This window comes from Pempheris klunzingeri, chromosome 5 (genome assembly GCF_042242105.1).
Source record: "Pempheris klunzingeri isolate RE-2024b chromosome 5, fPemKlu1.hap1, whole genome shotgun sequence".
Classification (NCBI taxonomy): Eukaryota; Metazoa; Chordata; class Actinopteri; order Acropomatiformes; family Pempheridae; genus Pempheris; species Pempheris klunzingeri.
In genome coordinates, this window is record NC_092016.1 from 28,597,501 (window position 1) to 28,610,564 (window position 13,064).

The 13,064-nt window shown below is 40.5% G+C and overlaps 1 protein-coding gene across 1 annotated transcript in view; it reads right to left on the bottom strand.

Moving 5' to 3' along the window:
* Positions 1-13,064, bottom strand: part of zfpm1 (zinc finger protein, FOG family member 1) — a 92,379-nt gene that overhangs the window by 24,998 nt on the left and 54,317 nt on the right. The window lies entirely within an intron of this gene.

A 13,064-nucleotide genomic window follows, 5' to 3' on the forward strand; every position in this document is an offset into this window, starting at 1 on the left:
AAAAACCCTACTGGTTAAAACATGATCTACAGTGTTTTGCAGCAACCATGTGACAAAAAAAGGAAAAAAAACAACAATTGGCAAAAGCATGTTGCTTGAACTTGATCTGAACCCTGCTCAAATCATACAGTAGAAATGTTCAACAGCTCGACAGCAGGGGGAGTTTAACACAAGCAGAGTACTCTCTGTCCTGGCCGTTTCAAACAGGGATAACTTCTTGTGTACTTCCTCAATTAGACAACTGTAGAGGGATGGCAATGATGGCTGTGATCTGAGCAAGCTGTAGCCCAGACACAGCCAGTTAACCAGGAGGCATTGAGGACCCCCCCCACCCCCCCCCCCCCCCCACCTCCTCATCTCATCCGTGGCTCAGGCGACTGTTTCGGGGGGTCGGTCTAAAGTGGCGGGCCTGATAAGAGTGTTTGTCTAACACTCTCTATGTCAAAACACTCATCTATCTTCTCTGTATCTATCCCCACCAGAGAACAACGGACAGACGCTGATAAAATGGTTTTCCCACCACTGGTGGGGGATGGAGGAGGTAGTGGTAGTGGTGGTGGGGTTATGGAGGGGGAGGAGGGGGCAGGAAGGAGTGTGGTTTCAGGGAAGAAAGTAGGCGGGACACAAGGCAGTAAGAAGTAGACAGTAATTTAATAAAACAAGTCCTTAAAAGCCAAATATCAGTTGGAAATATTGTTTCACTGTTGAAAAGACAGGAAAAGTCACACAGGAAGTTGTATGATGCTCTTAACTCACAGCTCCAAGTTGTGATAACACTCAGTAGAATATAATGAATACCACACAGGTCACAGAGTGATAACATGTTATGGAACTACTTTGCGTGATAGTATCTGTTTTATTGGGATCACTGATCTGAACACTGACCCAACCAACTCAGTGCATTATGACTTGATCTATTTTATCTTAGCGCTGTACTGCTTATTTAAGTGCTTACACGTGTCCAGGTGCCGACATACCCTACTTACCAGTCATGGAATAAGCCACTCTGTAACCAGGGGCGCTTTTTCATTTATTGTCTTCCCAGTGCACATTGACACTGATGCAGGACGCAACAGGAGCTGACCTGACCTGTTGTGCTTAGGTCAGGTTAGACTGAATTTTTCATTGGATGACTCAGGTTTTGTGTGGAGCTTGATTTCACAAATATGTTTTAAGAAACCCTAGTCACACTTCTTAGAATATACCAAGTTTAAAAGAATTTAGCCAGGTTGTCGGGGTCCGGTCTCCTGGCACACGACAGTGAGAGTCGGAGGCAAGTCAGGGTCACATTTCAGTCCCATATCAAGCACCAACCCCAGCATAACTTCTAAGTCTAACCTGGCTGGCTGAGTCTGAAGTCCAGCGTCAAGCCAGTATCCTATCCCCTATTATCCTATGGGGCCTCAGTTTGGCCACTCTACCCTCCTTATCTCAGTACTCCATCAGTGTCCAGGCTGCCCCTGCACCACTGGCCAATCGCATCATATGGAACTCTTATCCGAATGGCAAGGTCTATAGACCCTCATTTTGAAGTAATGTGGGGATTTGACCTTAGTGAACGGACACAAACATTAGTCTGTATTGCATGCTTGGTACCATGTATAATCCTGTTCCTTTTGTAATCTGTTATATTATATCCTATCCTATCCAAATGGCTCATTTGTTTTTGTGGCGGGATGAGGCCAACCTGAATATCCAAGTGTTTTCATGCGACCCTCTGCGGTGCACTACGGGAGGAGTGGCTGAGCCCTGAATTAAGCGCAGTGCATTTCTGAGATGTTCACAAAATAAAGTGTGAATCAGTGCTTTTCTATCAATTAACATCACATGAGATTTAATAATTAGTTGAGCAGTAATAACTTATACATCACGGCATTTGATTTACTGCTTTCCAACTAGAATGACATTTGTGTTTTTCCTGTCCTGATTGAACTGTAGTGTTTGTGTCAACCTTTATCCTTCTAGAGAGGCTAAATATATATTACTATAAACTAAAGACATTCCCATCAACCACAGCTCTACTTTGTATTTATTGTATTTAGGCCTATACTAACCTAAGATGGTGACCGTGGTAAAGATCATATCTGCTCACTGTTGTGAGCATATTTCTGTTTCAGCCCTATTGGCTCCATTGTCAATCTTATTTTCCATAAGACAATGCACATATAAGCACATCATGAGTTTAACTGCTTAACTATAGGCAGCATAAATGACAATAGACTATTATCATTCTTTCAGTCAGTGCTAGATGACCCATTCCTAAAAAGCACAAGGCTGGAGGGGTTAGTTATCAATGTCCACCCTATCCTAATTGTCTCACTCATTTAGCTCTGCCATACACCCCTACCTTCTGTGTGTCTGTCTCACTCTCTTTCTCTCCCCCTCACACACACACACACACACACACTTTGACACATAGCATCCAAACACACATTTTACCCACGTCTAGCCTGTGCACACCATCACACTAATAGACTTCCTCTGTCACCAGCTGAACATACATACACATACAGACAAAAGCTTATCAATACAGACACTTCAGCAGCCACTGGGGCGTCCAGGCCTCTTTGACGAGCTAACACAATAAAACAATCAGTCTGTCATTAATGAAATGACTAATGCAATTAACCAATGACTGTGGGGGTGTGTGTGTGTGTGTGTGTGTGTGTGTGTGTGTCTGGGGGGGGGGGGGGGTCACCTAGTCACAAGGTGGCAGAGAGCCCTTAAAAGAGAGCTGGATAGTGTTGATGATGTTACAGAATTGACTGTTCTGTTGTTTCATGAGCAAGTTCTTAGACGGAAAATGACACAAAGCAAAATTGTTAAAAATGTTTTACAGATTGTATCATTGCTAGAAGTGAAGTCTAACATCGTGTAGGTCAGCTTGGTATGCATCACACCCGGTCATCCAATAGGAGCGACTACCACCAACAAAACAGCCTGCTACACTGGGTATCACTGAAAAATGAGGCAAAAAGGAAAGCGTTAACCCAACACTGATGTTCTTTACTATTCAGCCTAATTGATTTTTAAAAAGACTATTGTTGATATCAAATGACCACATCGCGGGGGAGATATTGATTTTTTGACACCACACAACAGGAAATCTTTATCTGTGTGCTACTCTGACCTCACGCTAATAGGTGGGGTTTAACCTCTGCTGAATGACAACCCCTCCTATTCCTGTACTAGCTCTAGTCCTCGTGAGAAACACAGGACAAGTACTGTAGTTCTGCTAAAGTTAAAGACGATGGGGTTCTGCGTACTATGTTTGCACGTCTAATCCAATTATGCGCCAAATAAACGAAGGCTTTCTTTTTATATATGGGAAGGACAATACAGCGTCTATCAGTCTCAATTACTTCTAGAAATCATATATATATAGTCAATATTACAGAGCTAGGTGGGCATCAAAGGCAAGACTTTTCATCATTTATGGGCACAAATTTGGATTTTATTTATATCTTGCTATAGGTAATGGGCTTCTTCCAAAGTTTTGGTGGTTTTACATGAGAGATTTCAATATTTTTTTGGCAGGTTGGTAGATTCAGTCACCATGAGTTAACCCTTTCAGATTACACATAATAATGGCGATATAAAAAACTTTTAATTAATGCAGCTGGAACCTTTGCAATTTTCCAGTCATTTTGACATTTGAAAAATAATACATATTTTAAACCATACAATGTATTTTATATATCAGGTATTTGCAAATAAAAAAAAAAAAAAAAAGACTAGGAAATTTGACAGTTTTGAATGTAGTAAAAATGCATTTCCAACAGTTTCTAGGACTTTCTCATAAAGCAGTAGAAGGTTTTAGCGTTTACTGTTATGTCTCGTTCAGTCTTGTCTCGCGCCTTCGTTGTATTGTAAGAGTAAAACTTCCTGTTTTACTTCGTGGTAACGTTTCCCTCTCATGTGTGTTAGCTTTACCTCCTGTCTTTGTGTGTGCCTGTAGGATTATCTGCCCCACTTACCTTGTGCATATATTCTCCTGTGCTAGCTTGTCTTGTCCTATGTGTCAGAGAGCTGGTGTTCTGTCGGGTTACATGAAGCCCCCGTGTTTGTGAGCTTTGAGCCATATTCTGTTTGTACTTTGCATTTTTGGCTTCTTATCGTTCGGTTTCCTCTTTTCACTTCTCTTCTATAAGAGTTTTTTTTGTTTATTCATGTTGTTTCCTTGCTAGACTGTTGTCAAAGAGAACTTTTCATTAGATGCATTTTATTTTGAATTCCTCTGTACTGAGTTGTGCATTTGGGTTCTTGTCTCAGAGTCTGGTGGTGACATTCATGCAAACTATTCATATGCATCATATTGGCTTAATTAACACACCTGGACCTCAAAATGCTAAACAATCATCTGTTGCAATTCTTATCCCATTATTGATTTATAGTGGTATAACTTCAATCAATGTTCAATCAGAAGTGGTTTTATTTCGTTATTTTGGTAAAGCGCTTGAAAAGTCTAAAATTTGCATTTATGTATTCTGCTCTTCACACTCACGTTATCTATAATGCATGCTGATAAAAAGCCTCAATCTAACAACAAGGGCGACCTGATTATGCCTCCTTTTTCTCTTTCTCATCTTTCTCTCTCCATGATCTTCCATTCAGCACCCCTGGGTCCCTGGAGTCCGGCAGGCTCGGCTCAGCGGCAGATAGACATTTCTGGGATAGGCATCTACTGCTCAGGACCACGCAATCATTTCCATTTTACCCTCTGTTGCACAGGCAAGATAAGACACCTGCGTAGCCCTGCTAATCAGATGAGCTTCAACAGAACTTTATCATTGACATTTACCACTGTTTACCCAACTAATTTCTCTTAACTGCACTGCTGAACTTTTATCTACAAAACACATACACCACTAGAAAAGAGCAAGAAGCAAACATGCAAATTCACAAATATGTGAAGAAAGATAAAATGAGGAGGAAAAAACTAAAAGCGATTTTTCTGTTCAGAGGACGAAGGGGGTGAAAACAGAACAAGTGACAGGGCTATAGTTGATGAGATGAGCCCTACTCCTCTGCCTCCTCCGCACTGAAGCTAAATGCAAAGAATACTGACATTCACATGCAAAAACTTTTGGAGTTTAATCACCTGACTGCTGGTGGGGAGTTTTATTTAGTGCTGATAAAAAATGCGCCTCTCTATGCATGAGTCCAGCATTATTCAACTAGTCACAAGACAGAGCGAGGGAGACTGTGTGCATCCAACACACTATTTTAAAATCATGTCGACCACTTTCATCAGTCACTATTAGAAATGGTAAGTATTCTACGGTTATGTTCAGGTCGTAATCCCACCTATCTACTATGTTATTCATTTAAAAGAAAGAAAATCTATTTATCTCCTGCAAATCATGCTCATATGTTCTGGTCTTGTGCTAAACTGGGGCTGTTTTGGGCATACATTTTTGATACATTATGCTATTGCTCCAAACAGTCTGTCTGCGATTTTTGGCATTGCACCCTCCACAAGTGCTCCTAAAAATTTGAAACAGGCCTTGGCGTTCTCCACCCTATTAGCTCGTCGTCTGATTCTCCTCAATTGGAAGCTCCCTGGTCCCCCTTCACATTCACGATGGGTTCATGAGGTGCTTTATAATTTGAAGCTTGAAAGACTCAGGTTTGCACTAAGAGGTTCTGTGAAATCATTTCATGTTACTTGGGATCCTTTTTTGAACTATATACATTCACTAGACTTTTCACCTGAGCTGGAAGATTGAAACGTGTAAATCTTCATTTATTTAAATTTTTTTTTCCTCTTTCCTTCCTTAATGTATTTATCCTATTTATTCATTTAATTTCATTTAATAATTATTTTATTCTTCTTCTAGTATAGAATGCTTTTTTTTTTTTTTTTTTTCTTTTTGTGTTCGAAGTGTCTGGCCTGGCAGTGGGTGGGGGGTGGGGGGAAGAGGGGTGACAGTCAGATGTGCCAATCCACGTTTATTCTATATTTTTGTTTCTTGTGCTGTGCATCACACTGTCTGTCTAAGATGTTCAAAATGTTCTATAAATAATGTTGGGGAAAAAAAAAAAGAAAGAAAATCTACTCGGAAAGACGGCCATTAAATTTGCTGAGCACATTAAAAATTAGAAGCGAACAAGCAACTTCACAAATATGTGAAGAAACTAGAAACTAGAAATTGAGATTTCTAGAGCCAACTTCAGCTCAAAGTGTTAACACGATATACATAAATATCTCATGATCTAATGCTGCATGCAGAAGGTCTTGAATTGTGTAACGACCATGACCACGTTAATGGCTGGTAGTGTGGGTAACCATGATAGATGATGGCTCCATTCTGAGCACCTCATAAAAAGCCACGACTGAACATGAACATGACTGAATAAGTGGCTCCTTCCATCAGGCTCTATCATATTGTGGAATGTAATGAACAATGCAGCCTCTATGGTTTGCTAGCAGAGCTATAGAATTTTTAACTTCTGTTCCTTGGATATTTTCTGTGGATGAGGGTCATGTTTCCATTGGTTCTGTTGGTTTTTACTTTGCAAAAAGATCAGTGATTATGCTAAAGTCCCATTACACTAATCAACCAGGAAACTTCCTGGTTTTCCCGTCTTTTTAGTGCAAACTCTCCCTATGCAATTCCCCATGCATTCTATGCACTGCGTTTCCAGTGTTTTCTTACTGATCTGTGGCAGCAGCATATGTCAAGATCAGTTCCTTGACTGCCAGGACGAAGGTACCCACTTGATCTGGCTGTTGTCGCTTTACAGCTTAAGCTGAACTTGTACATATGACATACTGAGTTGTCAACTGCAGAGAGTACTTGAATTTAGCCATCGATTTCATGCGATATATAGTGGCATTTCATTGCTAAAATAAGAAAGATGGATTATGGCAACCAATAACTCTTGACAGAAATATTAGGGTAGACACACCTGTTCTTTAAGACAGTGTTAAAAATTCCACAAATGTTGCCATTAAGACCATGTCAAATACACCCCTATAGATGAATGTATTATCAGTTTTTAAAAAAACTCAATCAAATTCCAATATTCAGTTTCAAAGCAAAACAACACAAACTGGAGAGTCATGGATTGAGGAGAAAGAGGGAATTCTGGGAGTAATTCTAATGTAAAACTGTGCGTCAGAGAGAAAAAGAATATGTAAGAGTGTGCACTGACTGTAGAGTGTGTGTGTGCAAGAGGGCACGCACTTCACAAGCACAGCCGCTCCATCATTTACACTCCCACCTCCATCTCTCTCTCAGCCTTCCCTCCCTCCTCTGCTGTAGTCTGTCACAAATTGAAAGTGGAGACCTTCCAGAAACTATTCCTGATAATCACACATAAATTAATTAGAAAATGTTTCTTGACATTCTCTATGCACAGACAGGGAGAGGAAGAAAGACTGAGGCAAAGCCACAAAATTAATTGTATGGTATGTGACTCTGATAATTAATTCAATCATTAATTCATGTCAGCTGTAACAACTCCTTCTGGCTGCTGTGAAAAAGGACATTTCAATCAGGCCCGTATCGGCAGAGCTGGTTGGGGAAGGAGACATGGAAAAGTAAAAGAGTGAGAGACTTGCTCGACACACTCAGGGTCATTTAGAGGTCCACCAATTAAACAGACAAGAGCAAGAAAAGAGCACTGAGTGAAGTGAACAAACAGAAGAAACAAAGAAGGGCTATAAAATCAAATCTGTGAATGGTGACAACTATAAGGAAAAAGGAAGAATTCATGATTTTTGCCTCCTTCATTTCTGTCCCATCCCATCATTGCATATACAATAAAATGAATTTATATTGCTAAAATACACATCATTTTTGTATTTACCTCTCTTGTTTCTGTCTACTTTCACTTTAAAAAAAGTACAGTCTGCAGTTTATATTTTGCAATACAGAGGTTCATTTAGCATAAAAGACTAAGTGGAAAAACATTCATATCCAAGTTTTATAGGGCATACTGATAACAATTCATTTTATAATTTACATTGATACATTTGACCAAATATATTTTCTATTGTTGCTGTAGATACATGTACTCCCTTAAGACTTGGGAAAACAAGTGATTGTTGTCTAAAAAGGGAAGGAAACTGGTGAGTGAGAGATACAGTAGAGGACATGGAAAGAAAAACAGAACATGATAAGAAAGAGATGTAATGAGGATGAGGAAAACGAGCAGAAAGTAGGAGATGAGTGTGAAGGCTTTTCCCCTTTATTCCTCTTCTTATATGTTCTAGCATCTTCACAAGGACAGAAACATTCAAGAAAAACATCCACACTGCTACAAATGATCAGTTACTATTTTTGGTATTATTTAAGCATGGTGTAGCTAAAGTTGAATTTTTTTTAATGCCACTGCCCCACATAGTCGCACAAAGTGGGTTTTAAAATTTGGAACTGTAATATTTTTAAATTGTTAACGACGATGTCTGTAAAAAGCACACGTGCATGGACACCCCACTGCGGTCTGATGTTTTACAGTAAAGCTGGCCGAAAGGACAAACACAACTTAAGAGTTAGGCCTTTTGCTTCACAGAAGTGCGGTACAGTGCGCGCTGGCCTAAAATGTGCAAAGCTGTGAGTGACAGGATTGAAAAAGTGGGGTTAAACTGAGAGGCCGTGAAGGTTGTCCCTCTGCCAGACAGAGCTAACAACAGTTAGCTCTATCAGCTACTGTTGTCCAAGTTTCATTGAAAATCAGCCACCAGCCTCCAGACAAACTACTATTTCAACTACTTAGTTAATCATCTTAAAATCTAACGATGTGTTTTCACTACGAGGTCTAAGCATGCCGCCTGGCAGGGTGGTCCTGCAGCGACAGGAGAACACACACCGCTGAAGCACTGCCAGACATTACTGCATTAATGAAACAGTTTGTGCTAGTGAGTCAGACTTCTCTAGATGAATGCTGCTCACTGTTAGGAATTTTACTCAGTTTCAGTCGTATCCAGACCTAACACCTAACACAAGTTACTTCAGCAGCTGCATTTTAACATTACAATATTGCAGCAGTGCATTTGCTACCATCGTGGTAAATGGTTAGGGAATGGGTGTAGGCGCGCACCCTGACAAGCTAAATACGAATGTGCTCACGTGCATTTAAGTTTGAGTGAAAGGTATGCAGGATCAGGCGCATTGGCTGCAGGAGAAGCCAGGAATGTGATAGGCTGGTAGTCGGTGTGCCATTGTAGAGTCCCGCCACCAACAGCAGACCTGTGATGGGCTCACACACACTGAGTATATGGAAGCTGCTGGGCTGATAACATGTGGACAGTACCGAGAAATGTTCCTTTAGATTAGGGTGTCGCGCCTATCAATCATCAGGGATGGAGAAGGGGAGTGACACGTCACAGACTAGAGGGAGGCGATGGTAGAGGGGAGGAGTGTGTGTCAGTCAGAATATGTGGTGTGGATCAAGGCTGGGTGATGCTGGCTTAAAGTGCTCCTCCTGTGCTTCTACTTTCAAGTATATAACTTTTCACTGAACGCATGTTGTTTAGGTTGCTCCCGTTATATATGAGCTACTTTGCGCTGTTGTTAAAGACAGAGGATAATAGGACACCCAACTTGTAATTTAATCATGAAACAATAGCATGGGTATTGTGGTTATGAATGAAGAAGAAGGACTTTCTCCTATTCTTTCATTTCTTTTGTTTTGTTATGTTAACTGAGTGACACACTGGGTGAATGAGAAAAGAAGAAAGAGTACTGAAGGCAAGGTATTTTACAGTGTTACTATATAGTTGAGATGATTTTACTTACAGTGATTGGACTAATTCATCAATTTGGGTTTTCATCGATGCCAGTTTAAATGTAAAAACATGGATTTAAAATTCCAGGTATAAAGTATTTTTGCTCAGATGGAACAACAGCTGGATTAAGGCTGAGAAGACAGCAGAATGGTCTGACCTTCATCCACACTGATCTCTTCTTTCAGATGTATCTTTTGCCTGTGCTCGCAGTCATCTCTACGCTGGACCTATATAATGGCAGCAAGTGTAATTTACTGGGAGTAATTGATGTGATGTGATTGAGTGTTAATGGAAGTAGTGTTTCTTTGTCTTAGATTTGTCACTATAATCTAACAGAGACTCAGATCCATATAGTCTAACATTAATTCATGCTTAGCCACATGCAGAACTCCTCCCGTACTGTGTGTTCATCAGAGAAAAAACAAGAATCCACTGAGTTCAGTTCAAACTGCACACTGTACTCCGAGGTATGTCAGCCTCACTAACAAGACAAGCCCTCTGGACACATGACAACCAATCACCACCACAAAATATTTTGATTGACAGGTAGAATTGACAGGATGCTTGCAGGGACATCCTTCTCCAGAGAGACATGGGAGTCTGGTGGCTGGAGATATGGAGGTCTATGTCTAAGTAAGTGAGAGATGGATGGATGGATGGATGGATGTGAGTCAGCTGTGCTACAGAGGAGGTCACAGTTGATGTGTAACAATAAATTGTAACTGTACGGCTGAAAATGAGGGGTTGATGTGACCAGTATTAGGCATCTGTTAGCCAACACAGGGGACAAACTATTTCAACTTTTAAAATGTAATTTCTAAATACAGTTATCTTGTCATTACCGTTACCCTCCACATCCTAACCTCATCTGACGCCATATCAAACCCTTATCGCTCCTTAAGTCTCTTATTTCATCCTCCCCCTCTTCAAAGTGTTTGTGGGCTCACCTAACAGGGTTTGATACCCCCTCCCCCCATCTTTCAGACATCTGGATGGGGGTTGCTGCATCCTGCAACGTGAACTGTTAGCTCTATCTATAACTTTCCAAAACTCACAATTCAAAAAGGAGTGATTTGCCAGGTCTGCAGTGGTGAGAAAGTAGGCCACTTCTGATACAAGCTCTCTTCTCTTGTCTGAAGATGTGCTCTGTTATTCCCATCTGTGGTTCTGTGTGTCCTGCTCCTCTCTATGATAGCACATTTCTTTTTTTGGGACAGCCTTCAAGAGTGGCCATTTGGAAAACTAGCCAAATTATTACTCAAACTGTTTTCTTGTTCCAAACTTTGCCTGCAACTACTGCATCTGTAGGTTAAACACAGTTTTGCAAATTAGGGACCATTAGACATCAGTTGCAGATTTAATCATAGATCACTGAGCCACTTTGGGGATATCTCAAATGTGCAGTTCATGTTCAAGACAGCCCAAGAATGTACAGGACCTGGAGGCTTTTTGCCAAGAAGAATGGGCAGCTTTACCACCTGAGAAAATAAAGGGGCTCATCCAGTACAGTCACAAAAGACTGCAAGCCGTCATTGATGCCAAAGGGGCAATACACAGTATTAAGGGAATGCAAACTTTTGAACGGGGACCATCTCATTATTTCCTTTATTGCTATGTTTCGTTTAATGATTGTGCTCTTCTGTGGTACCTGACGGTTTAATGTGAATCCCATTAAAAATAAAAGAAATGTGTTTTGCCTGATCACTCATGTTTTCTTTAAAGAACGGTCCACATCTCACTAATTCTGCCAGGGTATGTAAACTCATGAGCACAACTCTATCGACAATTGTCAACGCAATGAAAATGCACATGCTCATGTTTTCTCCAGGCCACAAAAATGCTAAACTCATTTATCGTCAGAAGGTGGTTGGTGTGAAAGGTGCTAAGCAGAAGACTGTGACACTGTGATACCAGAAAGTTTCAAACCCTGAGGCCTGAGTGTGGCTATGTTTACGCTGCCATTATACTTCTTCAGAAGAGAAAATACCTCATCTGATGGTCTACACCACCCTAAAATTGGTCTACATCCAGCTCAGACCTGTTGTGCTCTGAGTGCCTTAGCCCACAGAGCAAACAGCCCGACTATTTCATTTCTCCATGTTACACATCCCTCATTCTTCTTTCTCTGAACATTACCCAATTTCCATTCCCTCACTTCTAATTTCACCATCTGAACTGCAGATAGTCTTATCGCTAAAATCTCTCACCCCTCATCTCTTGCTCTCATTGATCCTTAAACCTTCACCCCTCTTTCACAGTTATCTCTACACTCTAAACTCAATATTGTACTTCTTTATTCCAAACCACTTCTCTTGGCATGCCTTCCTCTCTCACCTTCTTCTCACCTGGCCCGCTTTTTCTTTCTATCTTCCTCCCTCATGCCGTTCTCTTTCCCTCATTCTTAAGCCTTCTCTAACCCCTCGTACCTTTATTCCAAGTTCACCCCCTTTAACCTCAAAGATTCTTGAGATGACATCTCATCTCAAAGAGGGGAGTCAACTGTCAATGTTCCTGGTTTACCAGATAACAGATGATATACACAGAAACTCAACACACAAACGTGGTCAAGCTTCAACGCTGCATATGTGCCAAGGAAACACAAACTATCAAAATGTTAGTAGATTCAAGGTTTCATGAAAATGCAAAACCTACTCAGTTTGTTTATATACTAGCTACTTCATTTGGTTTTGAAATACAGTAAAAGTCTTTGAGCAAATTGAAATCCACCATAAATGCTGATTAATCTTTATAAATCAATTGATTACTCACTAAACAATAAAAAAGAAATTTAAAAAATGCTTTGGAGCAGTACCAATTTACAGATATTAGACTTTGGAGGTCCTAGATTTGTGTGAACAGATCCACAAACAGATGAGCAAACTAGCAGCAATGCAGAACAGTGGAATCCTTTACCCTAACACCTTATCCTTTAACTGAGAAACAAAGAAATTTCTCACATGACAAAGTGCAGGAGTGTATCTTATGTCATTCGTGAAGACTGCAACTGGGGAAAAGTTGCCATGCACAGTATGCAGATATGGCTGCCAACAGTCCCTTTCCTCAACCCAAGTCCATTTTACTCTCAGCTGTAATAATATGCACCTCATGTTCCACACACACACACACACACACACACACACACACAGATTTTAAGACAAACTACATATTGGAGAAAAGAATTGCTGAAGCCTCAAATCCTTTCCAAGTTTATCATCTCTTTAATTCTAATGTTTGGTTTTTTTTCTTCATATAAATGGAAGCCACAAAGCCAATGATTTGATAGCCACTAATGGCAGAAAATAGTAAGAAGAGAAGAGAAAAGCACAGA